Source organism: Ovis canadensis, chromosome 22, assembly GCF_042477335.2.
Source record: "Ovis canadensis isolate MfBH-ARS-UI-01 breed Bighorn chromosome 22, ARS-UI_OviCan_v2, whole genome shotgun sequence".
Classification (NCBI taxonomy): Eukaryota; Metazoa; Chordata; class Mammalia; order Artiodactyla; family Bovidae; genus Ovis; species Ovis canadensis.
The window spans coordinates 19865512-19879753 of NC_091266.1; the positions used below are offsets into that span (position 1 = coordinate 19865512).

The following is a 14242-nucleotide window of genomic DNA, read 5'->3' on the forward strand; positions in this document are numbered from 1 at the left end:
GTTATAAACTGACTAAAAGGAAGGCCATGAGGCAGAAGAAACAATCAGCAGCCTCTAGCACCTGAAGGCAGCCACCAGCCAGTGGTTAGTAAGAGGTAAAGCCAGGGCCTGGGCCCTCAGTCATATCTTCACAACCAAAGGCAGTCATGCAGATCACCAGAATCAGCTTGTAAATGGAACCTTTCTTCATCAAGTCTCCTGAAGGAAACTCAGCCCTGTTGTCACAACCTTGATTAAAGCTTTGTGGAGTCCTCACCTGAATCTATGACCCACAAAAACTATGAGATAATAAATGTGTGTTATTTTAAGCTGCTAAATTCATGGTAATTTGTTGTATGATAATGAAGCTAATGGGGCTTCCCTGGTGGCTCAGACAGTAAAGAATCTGCCTCAATGCAGGAGACCAGGATTTGATCCCTGGATTGGGAAAAATTCCTTGGAGAAGGAAATGGCAACCCACTCCAGTATTCTTGCCTGGAGAATTCCATGGATAGAGGAGCCTTGCAGGCTACAGTCCATGGAGTTGAGTCTCACAGAGTTGGACACGGCTGGGCAACTATCACTTTCACTTTCAATGCAGGTAATATATCCAGCAGATATGAACTGGAATTGAGAAGAGGTAGCATAAGTTATATGTATATATATACATACATATATATATATATATATATATATATATATATATATATATATAATTTAGACTAATTGAACTATTTTGTAACATATAAATGTTTTACTTTAGGGAGAAAAAAGTATCTCTAAGGCAACTATGAAATAGCTAAAGATTAAACATGACATTTAGAACATATTTTATAGCAATTATGTTTGCATTACTTCTTAGTTTTGTTTTCCTAGGTCAAAAGATTTTAGACTACATGAAAGAGATAAGTAATTTCACTTTTTAGTGTTTAATCTCATCCAAGCTTAAAAATAGTTCCTATATTTCAAAATCCATTGGATATATTTCTCATTATAAATTCACTACTCTTTAAGCATTAAACTTTAAAAAATAGTGAGTGGTTCAGTATCTTCACATATTTTACTTAGTCACATTGTATATGTACATATCCAACTATATGTTTATGAAATTGGTTCTTTCACATTGCCCTTGAACTACTGTATTATACGCCTAAACCGTTCTTCTAAAGTAATATCCTGTCTGTTTGATACTTCAGCACAGCTGAGTATTAAATAAAGATTATACTATCACTTTATCCCTCAAGCTATTGCTATAAAACAGGCAAGTGCTGGGATGGATATATATATATATATATATATATACACACACATATACATATACATATACATATATATATATATATATATACACACACATAGCTGGCAAAAGAAAAAAAAAAAAAACAAGCTATCTTAACTATTAGCTGCCTTGAATCCTGACAATAAAGAATTGTCAGAATCAAAAATAAAGACATGAAATCACAACAAAGATTTACTGATGTGAATATAGATAACTGTCCAGCCCCAGGTCCCTGATTGAGATTTTATTGTGTAGTTATTCCCAACAGCTTTGAATTTCAACTCTAACTGACCACTGACAATAACAAGCCTAGAATGATTTGATTCCTGGCAACTTGGTGAGACCCTGTCTGTAATGAGCAAAGCTATTTTGATATATCGAGAAAGCTTTTGTTAGCTAAAGCTTTAATCTGGGCTTAAAAAAAAAATGCCTTCTCTACTTCTTTACTTTGCAGTTCCTATTGACTCAAGGACTCAGTCCTCATTTTGAAAGGATAGACAAAATCCTCTTGTGTCTCACTTTCTCAAGGAGATATATTTGAGAGTAAAGTATGGGTTAGTACTGGTTTGCTTAAGTTAAATCAGATACTCTGAAATTCTTCCTACCAGCAGACTGAAGTCTAAAGCCCATAGAAAAACATTCTGTTTAGTTAGCATATAAATTTTCCAGAGATAGTGAAAGGAATAGGCAATATTTTAAGTCTCTTGATAACAGGAAAAGTAGCTTTGTATTATCAGCCTACTGCTGGTAGGCTTAATATAAACCTATCATGAAAACAAGTCAAGATTTCAAAAATTAACTACCAAAAATGAAATTTGTAATTTTGGCTAGCTCTTTGCTTTTTATTGTTCATTAAACACCAGTGCACAGATGAACTGGCTTGAATACAAAAGTTTATAGTACTCTTCACAGCTGTATGTAGGATGTAGCTGACTTTTGGCATACAGCTGAAACATTATGTGTTTCTATTCAATTTCTCTGTAAAATTCATCTTTACAAAAAGTTCTCACAAAATATTAACACAACTGGCTTTATGAATTTTTAGAATAACACAAAATATACATTTCTTTACAAGGAAAAACAAAAACACATGCTAAACATATTCAAATGGTTTTCTATGAAAGGAGGTGGGGGGATTTGAGAATAAGAGCTGCTAAAAAAAATTAATAAATAAAAATGCATTAAAAGAGATTGGAGGTGGGGGCAATCTACCACTGTCTCTCCCATGGTAGTCACCAAGTCTATGTTGACCATGATGTTGCTAGTACGTATGTTTATGTGTACATTTTAATACAGTTTTTAAAAAAGGATGAGCAAAAGTTTTCTTCAAATTTAAATATTTGACTTTTTATTTTGCCATTAAAAAAAATGATTCTGTGATTAGTACTGTAATGCCTGAATAACCATCCTTAAAGTTATTTTATATAATATGCATATCCTCTTTGCTATCATTTTACATTTAATGATTCATTTTTTATGAACTTTTATATTTAATGGTTCATTTCTTAACATATATAACATTTTTCCTATTATAAAGTAAGTGAAATTCTGAGCTTTAATGATTGAATGTTAAAATGTTTTCAGTGTTTAAAATCTTTCTAAAGCTTCTAATGTAGCCAATTTATTCTTCAAAGTAAACTAGTTCCACATGTGTGTCATTGACTTGCTGTGCTTTAAATAATACAAAACTTTTGTTAACTTTGTGCTATGCAGTTTATATACTGTTCAGTTCAGTTCAGTCGTTAAGTCGTGTCCAACTCTTTGTGACCCCACTGACTGCAGCATGCCAGGCCTCTCTGTCCATCATCTATTCCCAGAGTTTACTAAAATTCATGTCCATTGGGTCAGTGATGCCATCCAACCATCTCATCCTCTGCCATCCCCATCTCCTCCTGCCTTCAATCTTTCCCAGCATCAGGGTCTTTTCCAGTGAGTCCACTCTTCACATCAAGCGGCCAAAGTATTAGAGCTTCAGCTTCAGCATCAGTCTTTCCAATGACTATTCAGGATTGATTTCCTTTAGGATTGACTGATTTGATCTCCTTGCTACACAAGGGATTCTCAAGAGTCTTCTCTAACACCACAGTTCAAAAGCATCTATTTTTCAGCACTCAGTCTTCCTTATGGTCCAACTCTTACATCCAACATGACTATTGGAAAAACCATCGCATTGACTATACTGACCTCCCTGATAGCTCAATTGGTAAAGAATCTGTCTGCAATGCAGGAGACCCTGGTTCAATGCCTGGGTCAGGATCTGCTGGAGAAGGGATAGGCTACCCACTGAGTATTCTGGCCTGGAGAATTCCATGGACTGTATAGTCCATGGGGTCACAAAGAACAAGACATGGTTGAGTGACTTTCACTTTCACCTTTGTCAGCAAAGTAATATCTCTGCTTTTTAAACCACTGTCTAAGCTTGTCATAGCTTTTCTTCCAAGGAGCAAGTGTCTTTTAACTGCATGGCTGCCGTCATCATCTGCAGTGGTTTTGGAGCCCAGGAAAATAAAGTCTGCCACTGGTTCCATTGTTTCCCCATCTATTTGTCATGAAGTGATGTGACCAAATGCCATGATCTTAGTTTTTTGCCTGTCGAATGTTAAGCCAGCTTTTTCACTCTCCTCTTTCACCTTCATCAAGAAGCTATTTAGTTCCATTTTGCTTTTTAAGGGTGGTATTATCTGTGTATCTGAGGTTATTGATATTTCTCCTGGCAATCTTGATTCCTGCTTGTGCTCATCAAGCCCAATATTTTGCATGATGTACTCTGCATATAAGTTAAATAAGCAGGGTGATAATATCCAGCCTTGACATACTCCTTTCCCAATTTTGAACCAGTCCATTATTCAATGTCCAGTTCCAACTGTTGCTTCTTGACCTGAATATAGGTGTCTCAGGAGGCAGGAAAGGTTGTCTGGTATTCCCACCTCTTTAATAATTCTCCACAGTTTGTTGTGATCCACACAGTCAAAGGCTTTGGCATAATCAATAAAGCAGAAATAGATGTTTTTCTGGAATTATCTTGCTTTTTCTGTGATCCAACAGATGTTGGCAATTTGATCTCTGGTTCCTCTGCCTTTTCGAAATCCAGCTTGAACATTATCAGAAAATTGAACCTGGAAGAGCAGCTTGGGGAAGATCAAATGACTGGTAAATGTCAGAATGGAGTCTCAATTTCTATAGCCAGTTCCAATGCACAAGTTCTTGACCACAGCCTTGTGTTGCATTACTGTGAACCTTGTGACCGGGGCTGTGAACCAGGGTTCCTGCTGTATATGCTACTGTGACATGGAATGGACATAAGTTTAGCTTGACTTGTCCACGTGCAGGCCCACTCCAGATCTTCTGATTTATAGTCCCCAGGATTATTTATTTTAACAATAACCTGATGACCCTTAGGCAAATAAGAACGAGGAATATATGACGTAACTGATTACAGGACCTCTTTGCCTGAAATTCTATAGTGACATTACAAAAATCAAACATTTTGTGAACTTTTTATTTTATATTGGAGTATATCCAATTAACAGTGTTGTGATAGTTTCAGGGGGACAGCAAAGGGACTGAGCTATACAAATACATGTATCCATTCTCCCCCAAACCCCTCTTCCCCAAAATCAAACTTTAAAACACTGCATTACAAGTAATGGCTCTTTCTTACTTGTACCTGTAACCTAATCACAGCAAACTTTATGTTAACATGATAATACTAATGCCTAAAAAATACCAAATATATGCAATATTCCTTTACTGTTTTAAGTATTTGTAAAATATGTCATATTTAAATATCTTACTGTGTTGGTTGTTACTATATTAATATCCAGATTAAGAATTAGACTCTCATAGGAGTTAAAGAATTAGCTCAAGATCATTTAACCATTAGCTCTCAGGCACTCACATGAAAGCTCTAGCACTCTTAACATGGGTACTTATATGTCTCCTGAATCATAGACATAGCTGTAGAGGCATGAGAAAGCATAATTTGTTTAGAAGAATAGCAGGCTCTTTAGTGACATAATTCTCTTAAATTTTTTGCTCAGTGTAAATAAAAAACCTGACCAAGACTTAAATAAGTCAGATTATTTGCCTAGCTAGAGCACACAGAGTCAGAAATCAAACCCACAGTCCCCAGCCTCTCAGATTTAGGCTCTTGACACAGCACGGTGCCACTCAGGCTACTTTGCTGGAATCCACTCTTTTGAATTAGTTGCATGTTTCCATGGTCGTGTTCTAACCCTGAAGGTCATCCTAAATCACAGTTAAACTGTAACAGTATGTTTATCTGAATTATAAGTACTTTCTTTATTCTTCTTGTACCTAGTCCATAATGATTCTTGTTTCCATGTGTATCTTTCACTCAGTCTTGATTTTCACAGACTCTTTAGTCTAATTTGAGATCTCTGTCTGGTCCATCCTGGATTATTGTTTCTGCCCCTTTTAAATATGCTTCCCTCAATCTCTATCCACCATGAACTTTGCTACTCTTTTATTTTTTTTTTCTTTTTGACCATTATTTTAAATATTTGTAATGAAGGGTGAAGTTTCATATTCTATATTATGGAAGGAATATTTTATAGTGTTTAAAATCATTTGTTTCAAGTGTGTATTAGACAAGGTGTTAGAGATGTATGCATGTACATTATAAATAGAACATTTCATTAAACATTTACTTCGTGTGTGAGACTCTTAGCTAGATGTAGTAAGGCATGGGTATATGTGTGTTCAGTTGTTCACTGATGTTGACACTTTGAAACCCCATGGACTGTAGCCTGCCAAGCTTCTCTGTCCATGGGGTTTCCCAGGAAAAAATACTAGAATGGCTTCCCTTCTCCAGGGGATCTTCCTGACGAAGGAATTGAATCTGTGTCTCTTGTATTAAACCTGTCCAGGGATTGAAACTGTCTTCTGTGTCTCCTGCACTGGCCAGCATATTCTTTACCACTGAGCTATGTGGGAAGCCTAAAAGAAATTAAACCATGCCCTTGTTTATATAATAACTTATATTACTAAGGATACTAAGATAACACAAAAATCATCAAATGTCGTCCATGAGTTTATTTGACAATAATGAATGATCAACTTCCTTAGACCAATTATTTCAATTCCTAGAAAGTTATGCTGATGAGATTAGAATAAAAGACATGTCTACAAACATTAAAATTAGAAACAACATAAATGTCAAAATGTAGCTGTTTTGATAAATAAATTGTGTATATTGATATATGATAAAACATAATAACAATCATTTAAATGTAGTTGTATTGACTAAAAGAACATCCCAGTTATTTTGTCAAAGGAAAAAAGGAAATTGAAATACAGTGTACAGTGTAGAATTTAATTTAGCTTTAAAATGTATGTGGGTGAGAGAGACTTAAAGAAGTCTAGTCTACAATATTATATGCCTTATCTTTTAACAGAAATTATCTCAAGATCTGTTAGTGACTTTTTCTCTTTTATTATATTTTTTAATTGGTCCCATAAAATTCACCTATACTTATCCTTTAGGACATTGCATTTTATTAAACATACATTTTCCCAAAATATCAATATCTATTACATTTTATTAAACATATATTTTCCCAAAATATCAGTTTTTTTTCTTAAAAAAAAATCTCTATATTAAGATTGTTGCACCAGCTATTGTCGTCTACAAGAGTTCAATTGCTAATTTTCTGCATTCTAGCTATCTTTCTGGTGTGTCATCAAAATTACATATAATTGGATGTCACCAGAAATGAAGCTGACTTTGTCTTTAAAAAAATTACATTTAATAACTCCTATTGTTACTGGAACAGTTTTCATAATGTCAGCTGCTATATCTAACCAACCATATCAGTGTATGGATTATTCCATATATGTGCTATTTCCCAAAATGAAAAAAATCTCCTCAAGCTAAATATACACAACTTTGCATAAATGTTTAGAGATAAAAGACTCTTTCTTTTTTTTTTTAATTTTAAAATCTTTAATTCTTACATGCGTTCCCAAACATGACCCCCCCTCCCACCTCCCTCCCCACAACATCTCTCTGGGTCATCCCCATGCACCAGCCCAATTATCAATGTTTGAATTTTTGAAACATCAGCTCTTACAACTATAAAATGAATCTTTCTCCTGTAAATTCTCACTACTGCCCTCCAGCCTTTGTTTTGAAGGAGGCAAATGCTTTCATTTCTTTGAGTTGTATATTAGGGCAACCAGGTACTGTCTTAAGAGTCTGAGTTCACCTATTAGTTATCTGTGACTCACCTGTGCACATTTTACTGCTTGGCATTTGTGACACGTTAGACTGACCCTGGATTATTTACACATTCTTCAAAATGTTTCTCTCTCTGGAAAACTGAACTTGCAAGAAAAGTGAGTTTTGTATTAAATGAGCTGTTACTTTCTAAGAATGAATGTGCATAAATATGGCAACACTCTAGAGGCACTGTGCATTTATTTTCCTTAAATAGGATGAGTATATGATCATGATAAATAATCTGCCTTATCTATGAAGAAAACATGTGCTGTGGGGATTTTGTCTGTGTTCATTTCATCTTGTCGCTTTTAACCAACTTCAAGATATTTGCTCTGTCACAACCACACTTCCAAAATTGCCTTCATTTTTAGCTTCTTCCTTCTGAGAGCCTCACATGAACATGTGGGTAAAATTAATATGAACTTGCATAAATCCTAGACAAGAAATGGTATACCTGATTTAATAGCTATATTTTTCATAGTTAAAAATAACGATGCTTTTCCACTAGTTTTCACATCCATTTTCAAAATATTGTTGTCAGCATCTCATATATCCCAATATTGAAGAAATAAACACGATTTTATAGTATGTTTCTGTATAACCTGTTAATGAGTAATGTGTGCCTATAAGAACCGAGAAAATATATATTTTACCTTCTACAGAATGTGTGAAGTTTCCTATGCTCTAAAGATATGAAGATGTGGAGGACTTGATATGAAGGGGTAGATTTAAAGGGGAGAGAGAGTGAGAGAGAATGATGAAAGGAGATTAAGAGATTATTTTGACTTGTCAGTAATACTGTCACAGAATGTAATCGGCTAAACTTCTTAATGCTGATAAAGTAAAACAGTAAAAACAACCGCACAAAAGAAAACAGAGAGAACCACCAGACAGGCTGAGAGGACGCAGTACGATAAAGCAGCCAACACTGATGATCAATGGGGCATCAATTTGTCTATCAGGTTGTAGCCCCTGCTACTAATTGGTGCGAAGAGCTCCCTGGTCGCTGTGTGGTTTAGAGCCTTCAGCTCTCCCCTGCAAGGGCTGAAGCAGGACAGCTAATTGCTGTTGCTTCAGTGCTAGTGAATCATCGTGCTGAGCTAATAGCAACAGATAGAGGGCAGACAGATCCCTGCTAGCAGCTTAGAGTTAGTTGCTTGTGATAACTAAGGCAGTTGGCATATATCTCAGAACCCGGAGAAGGATGGTATGCCTTCTGGATTAATACGTTGAGGGTTTTTTTTTTTTTTTTTAATCTCTAGTTACGTTTTTCTTGACGATGTGAAACTGGATAACAATGCCTCCCAGAAACAAGAAGTGTGACGTGAGAACAAACCGTCTTAGACCTAGATTATGAACACTGGTTGTTTTGAAAGGAATGTGCAGGAGACAGCCTTTGCAAGAAAACTTGCTGCATAACCTTACATGGGCTAAAGATGAAACTTTAAACCGGCAAGTAAGTTTTTTTTTTCCCCCTCTCTTTTCTTGGTCTTTCAAATTTAAGGCAGGAGTCAAGTGTAGAGAAAGTTGAGACTTTGTTTCAGCATAATAGATCTCTGTCAAGAGATCACTTTCTGTCATGCCTGTTCAAAGACTTGAGCTGTAATGATGTACAGGTAATTATCTGCTAGAAGAATGAGCACAACCCCTTGTCCCCTCAACCTTCTGGATTATTGTGTGGTATTGTAATTTTGTTTAGAAGTCAATGCAATATTTGGAAAGACACATGCTTTTGAATTATGACTATGTGGTTTGTCATTTTAAAAAAATGTAATTGTAATCCTCAACTGTTTTCCTTTTTTTGTTTGTTTGTTTCTGTCTCCCTGACAAAATATTGGAAAACGGTGTCAGCATTGACATGGTATATTTGATTTTTGTGTGTTCATGTACACGTGCATGAGGTTTTGTTTTGTGTGTGGTAGTTGAAGGAGATTAGAGTTAGCAGGCAAGTTCCAGTGGCTAACTCTGTTTCACAATTAACAGAATTATATTTTGTGATTTGTAGTCACCCAGAGTATCCTGATATTTATATATAGATCTTTCAGTGTATTACAGTGTCGGCTCCTTTACAAAAATATTGGGAGCATTAACCATTTAGAATTTGAATCCAGGTGGACTTTATCCTTGTAAAACAAAAATTAATACTAGATGGTACTAACTGCTTTCCTGCTTTGTAGTGTGGTCTTTACATTAAACACATACTAATGTGTCTCTCGGAGAAGGTAATGGCACCCCACTCCAGTACTCTTGCCTGGAAAATCCCATGGACGGAGGAGCCTGGTAGGCTGCAGTCCATGGGGTCGCACAGAGTCGGACACGACTGAGCGACTTCACTTTCACTTTTCCCTTTCATGCATTGGAGAAGGCAATGGCAACCCACTCCAGTGTTCTTGCCTGGAGAATCCCAGGGACAGGGGAGCCTAATGGGCTGCCATTTATGGGGTCGCACAGAGTCGGACACGACTGAAGTGACTTAGCGGCAGCAGCAGCAAAGTGTCCCTAGCATGCACAGAAGTTCATCAGTGTGATGGAGTTATAACATGGATGTAGAAACGCATTGTTAACTTGAGTATAATGTAAGGTTATACTCGTGTAAGGCCTCATGTAAGGTTAACCGCAAGTCCACACTCATTCGCTTTCACAAGTAGAGCTAATTGTCAAATCTGGTAACCAAATACTTAAAGCATAGGGTTATTGTGTTGCTTAAAGTCAGGGAAGCAAATACTTTGTGAAAGAGGCATATTTTAAACATAGAATGCTTCCTGTAGTTTGCACACCTTGTTTGAAACTTTTCATGCATGCTCAGGGGAACTTATTTTTCACTGCAAATGGCTCCTCTGTTAGTTCCTACAGTTTTCTTTAGTTGTGGCTAAGTGTAAGTCGGTGCATTGATCTGTATGTGCAAGTCTTCAAATTTCAGCAACTCGATCCCCTTAACTGTGGACTCATTCTCCTATGAAATAGAAGTTCAATTTAATGTGTGCCCAGTTTCACTGAGTGGGGACACCCTCATCTCTCAGATGGTGCAATTATGTGCATGTGAAACAGAGAATGTGATTTCCATCAGTTTGCCAGAAAAATGACCCTTAAACATTAACTATTCAGGGACTTGAACAGATAAGCATGTGTGCTGTCTTAATATTAGCTGCCTGTATGGAATATTACGGGGTAAAGTTTTGAGTATTCTTTAGAAAGAGGTTTAAGAACTCTTGCTTTCTAAGAGATTTTTTAAATTATGATATATCCATTTATGAGATTATTTGAACTCACTGAGTGAGCTATAAAAGTAGTTTAAAAATTAACAGTAATAATTATAATTCTAAGAAGAAAGAATTTAAGTTAAACATTCATTACAGACTTGTTTCTTAGTCTTTCCACATTTAAATTTTGCATAATCCTGGATTGTGTCTTTTCACTATCCAACTTTAAAGGCAAACATAAACAAGCCCTTTGTGAAAACTCCCCAGAATTTTGATTCAAAGCTCAAGTTTGAAGTTAAACTCAAAAGGTAATTATTATTTTTCTTTGATCAAAAAATGTGTGTCAGGCAAATGTGTATTGAGTAATTAATCTTTTCTGTAATCACTTGATCATGTGGCCTTTTGATACTGAATAAATAATGAGACCTTGTATAATAATAGTACAAAGTAAAATTTAAATACAATAAGGTAATCCCCTAAATGTGAATTTAGTAAGATAGATAAGTATATTCTTTCTGTTGTACATGTACAGATATAATATCAGACAATAGGAACTTTCATCCCTTCTTCTGTGTGTAAAATAATACAAAACTTCTCTCAGCTGTTATCTCAATTTTTTTTTTTTCTAGCAGGTATACATTTACATTTCACTGTAGCCTTAACATTGAGGGGGACATACAGCTTTAAGTTTTACTCAGGATCCCAACTTATGAATAAATTCAAGATGGCAGAAAAAATAATTTCAACAGAAGACAGGATAATTTCTGGATGGAGTGGATGTGTTTATCAATTAAAAGTTTAATTTTACTTGAATTCTAAGAGTTGGTTATAGTCTTTTTTTTCCCCACTTTTTGAAGAGTTATTCTTATTCTTGTCATCACTTGTGTCTGTGAACCATTTTATTTTTCTCTGTCTCTGTAGATTCCACATGTGTCCATGGAGGAGGCTATAGAATTATGTAATATTGAAAAAATAGTGTTACTCAACCTGGGTGAATTTTTATTTTTATTACTATTTTTGTTTTAACTAAAATTTTGCTTGGATATAGATATATTTTCTCTTGTACTGGGATTTATTTGTTATTAGCTTGTAATACTCCAGTGTTCTTGCCTGGAGAATCCCAGGAACGGGGGAGCCTGGTGGGCTGCCATCTATGGGGTCGCACAGAGTTGGACATGACTGAAGTGATTTAGCAGCAGCAGCAGCTTGTAATATGGCAGACCATTAATTCCAAACTAATGATGACATATGGGGCTTTCTATATTTGTTTCATGCTCAAATATCACAGTTGCATGAGGAAATATTGGAAGGAACTGTGGGAATACATTAGAGCTCAAGTCAGTCTTGAGTGAAAAAAAGAGCTACTGTGAGTAATTTACAGCAAAATTATGTTCTCTTGGTAGAATCTGTATAAATTCCAAAAGTTCAAAGCACTCAGAAACTGAATTAATATGCAGCCTTATTTTCAAATTGAATACTAGAGCCACTTAGATTGAAATGGTGACAGGACCAGAAAATATACATGGAAATTCCAAATGTAACCATTACCTCCCTGAACATGTGAGTGGATAAGGGGAGGCAGAATGAGGAGGTAATTTTGAATGTGAGTATGAATAGTATGGCCTTGAAGCAGAATCACCACCTGTGATGTATAAGCTGTAGTGCCAGATTCTAAGGATCACTAAATGAATATTATTTTGTCTCAGCCTGCAAATAAATGAGACGCTAATGAGCAAGATGATGCAGGTCAGGAAGCAACACTTAGAACTGGACATGGAACAACAGACTGATTCCAAATAGGAAAAGGAGTACGTCAAGGCTGTATATTGTCACCCTGCTTATTTAACTTATATGCAGAGTACACCATGAGAAACATTGGGCTGGAAGAAACACAAGCTGGAATCAAGATTGCTGGGAGAAATATCAATAACTTCAGATATGCAGATGACACCACCCTTATGGCAGAAAGTGAAGAGGGACTTAAAAGCCTCTTGATGAAAGTGAAAGTGGAGAGTGAAAAAGTTGGCTTAAAGCTCAACATTCAGAAAACGAAGATCATGGCATCTGGTCCCATCACTTCACGGGAAATAGATTGGGAAACAGTGGAAACAGTGTCAGACTTTAGTTTTGGGGGCTCCAAAATCACTGCAGATGGTTACTGCAGCCAAGAAATTAAAAGACGCTTATTCCTTGGAAGAAAAGTTATGACCAACCTAGATAGCATATTCAAAAGCAGAGACATTACTTTGCCAACAAAGGTCCATCTAGTCAAGGCTATGGTTTTTCCTGTGGTCATGTATGGATGTGAGAGTTGGACTGTGAAGAAGGCTGAGCGCTGAAGAATTGATGCTTTTGAACTGTGGTGTTGGGAGAAGACTCGAGAATCCCTTGGACTGCAAGACGATCCCACCAGTCCATTCTGAAGGAGATCAGCCCTGGGATTTCTTTGGAGGGAATGATGCTGAAGCTGAAGCTCCTGTACTTTGGCCACCTCATGTGAAGAGTTGACTCATTGGAAAAGACTCTGATGCTGGGAGGGATTGGGGGCAGAAGGAGAAGGGGACGACCGAGGATGAGATGGCTGGATGGCATCACTGACTCAAAGGACTTGAGTCTGAGTGAACTCTGGGAGTTGGTGATGGACAAGGAGGCCTAGTGTGATGCGATTCATGGAGCTGCAAAGAGTCGGACATGACTGAGCGACTGAACTGAACTGAACTGAATAAGCACGATACAAACACACACACACACACACACACACACACACACAAAACACTTTCTCTTTATTAATTGATATAAGGAGTAAAGAAATCTTAGATTCTGATATAAATACAGAAATAATTTTCCTTCTAAGCCTTGGCACAGTCCCTAAACATCTCTAAAACACCCTACCAGAGTTTTTGTAAAGAGCAGCCAAGTTAATGAATAATAAACCTGTATGTTGTTAACTAGTAATCAATTAACAGTTAATCATTATGATTGTTTACCAATTCCTCAAGATGATTGTGTCTCTGGGTGTGTATATCTATCAACAAGTAATAACAGCAGAGACATAATTTCCAATCTCAAGAATAAAAGTTTCTAGCTGAGCAAAGTAATGGACAGATTTCCTTCTAGCTCATGAGTAGTTTAAAAGTTGCACTCAACCTTCAGTATCAGATCATGACTATTGAAGCTATAAAGGTAAAAGGCAAAAGTAGTCATTATTTCAAGAAACTAAAGCATTTCTTTTCTTCTGACTGGTAAACAGAAAAATTCTAAGCTTGTTTATTGTGCTTCTTGATGGATAAGAAATTGACAGGAGGTATAACTTTCTTTATGGCTTTGTGAATGTAAGCAGTCTCAGGCTTGGCAGATGTGTAATTCCTATTACTTTGAAAAGTCATTCATTCTAATGCTTAGTGAAAAGGCGGGTTTCAGACAGAATTAAGCACTGTTTCCTGAATCGGGGAGGACAGCGGTGTGTGCGATGAAGTGCATCATTCAGTCCAGAGCCCAGCTAATGAATGCTCTCTCTGTTGTTTTCATGGAGGTGTCAGAATG

At 36.3% G+C, this 14242-nt stretch overlaps 1 protein-coding gene across 5 annotated transcripts in view; it reads left to right on the forward strand.

The window, feature by feature from the left end:
• The first annotated feature begins 8550 nt into the window (after window positions 1-8550).
• PCDH15 (protocadherin related 15) overlaps window positions 8551-14242 on the forward strand; it is a 1084160-nt gene continuing 1078468 nt past the window's right edge. For all 5 annotated transcript variants that reach the window (XM_069567843.1, XM_069567842.1, XM_069567840.1 and 2 more), the window contains exon 1: window positions 8551-8955. The gene's annotated coding sequence lies outside the window, so the exon portion shown is untranslated. The remainder of the gene's footprint in view (window positions 8956-14242) is intronic.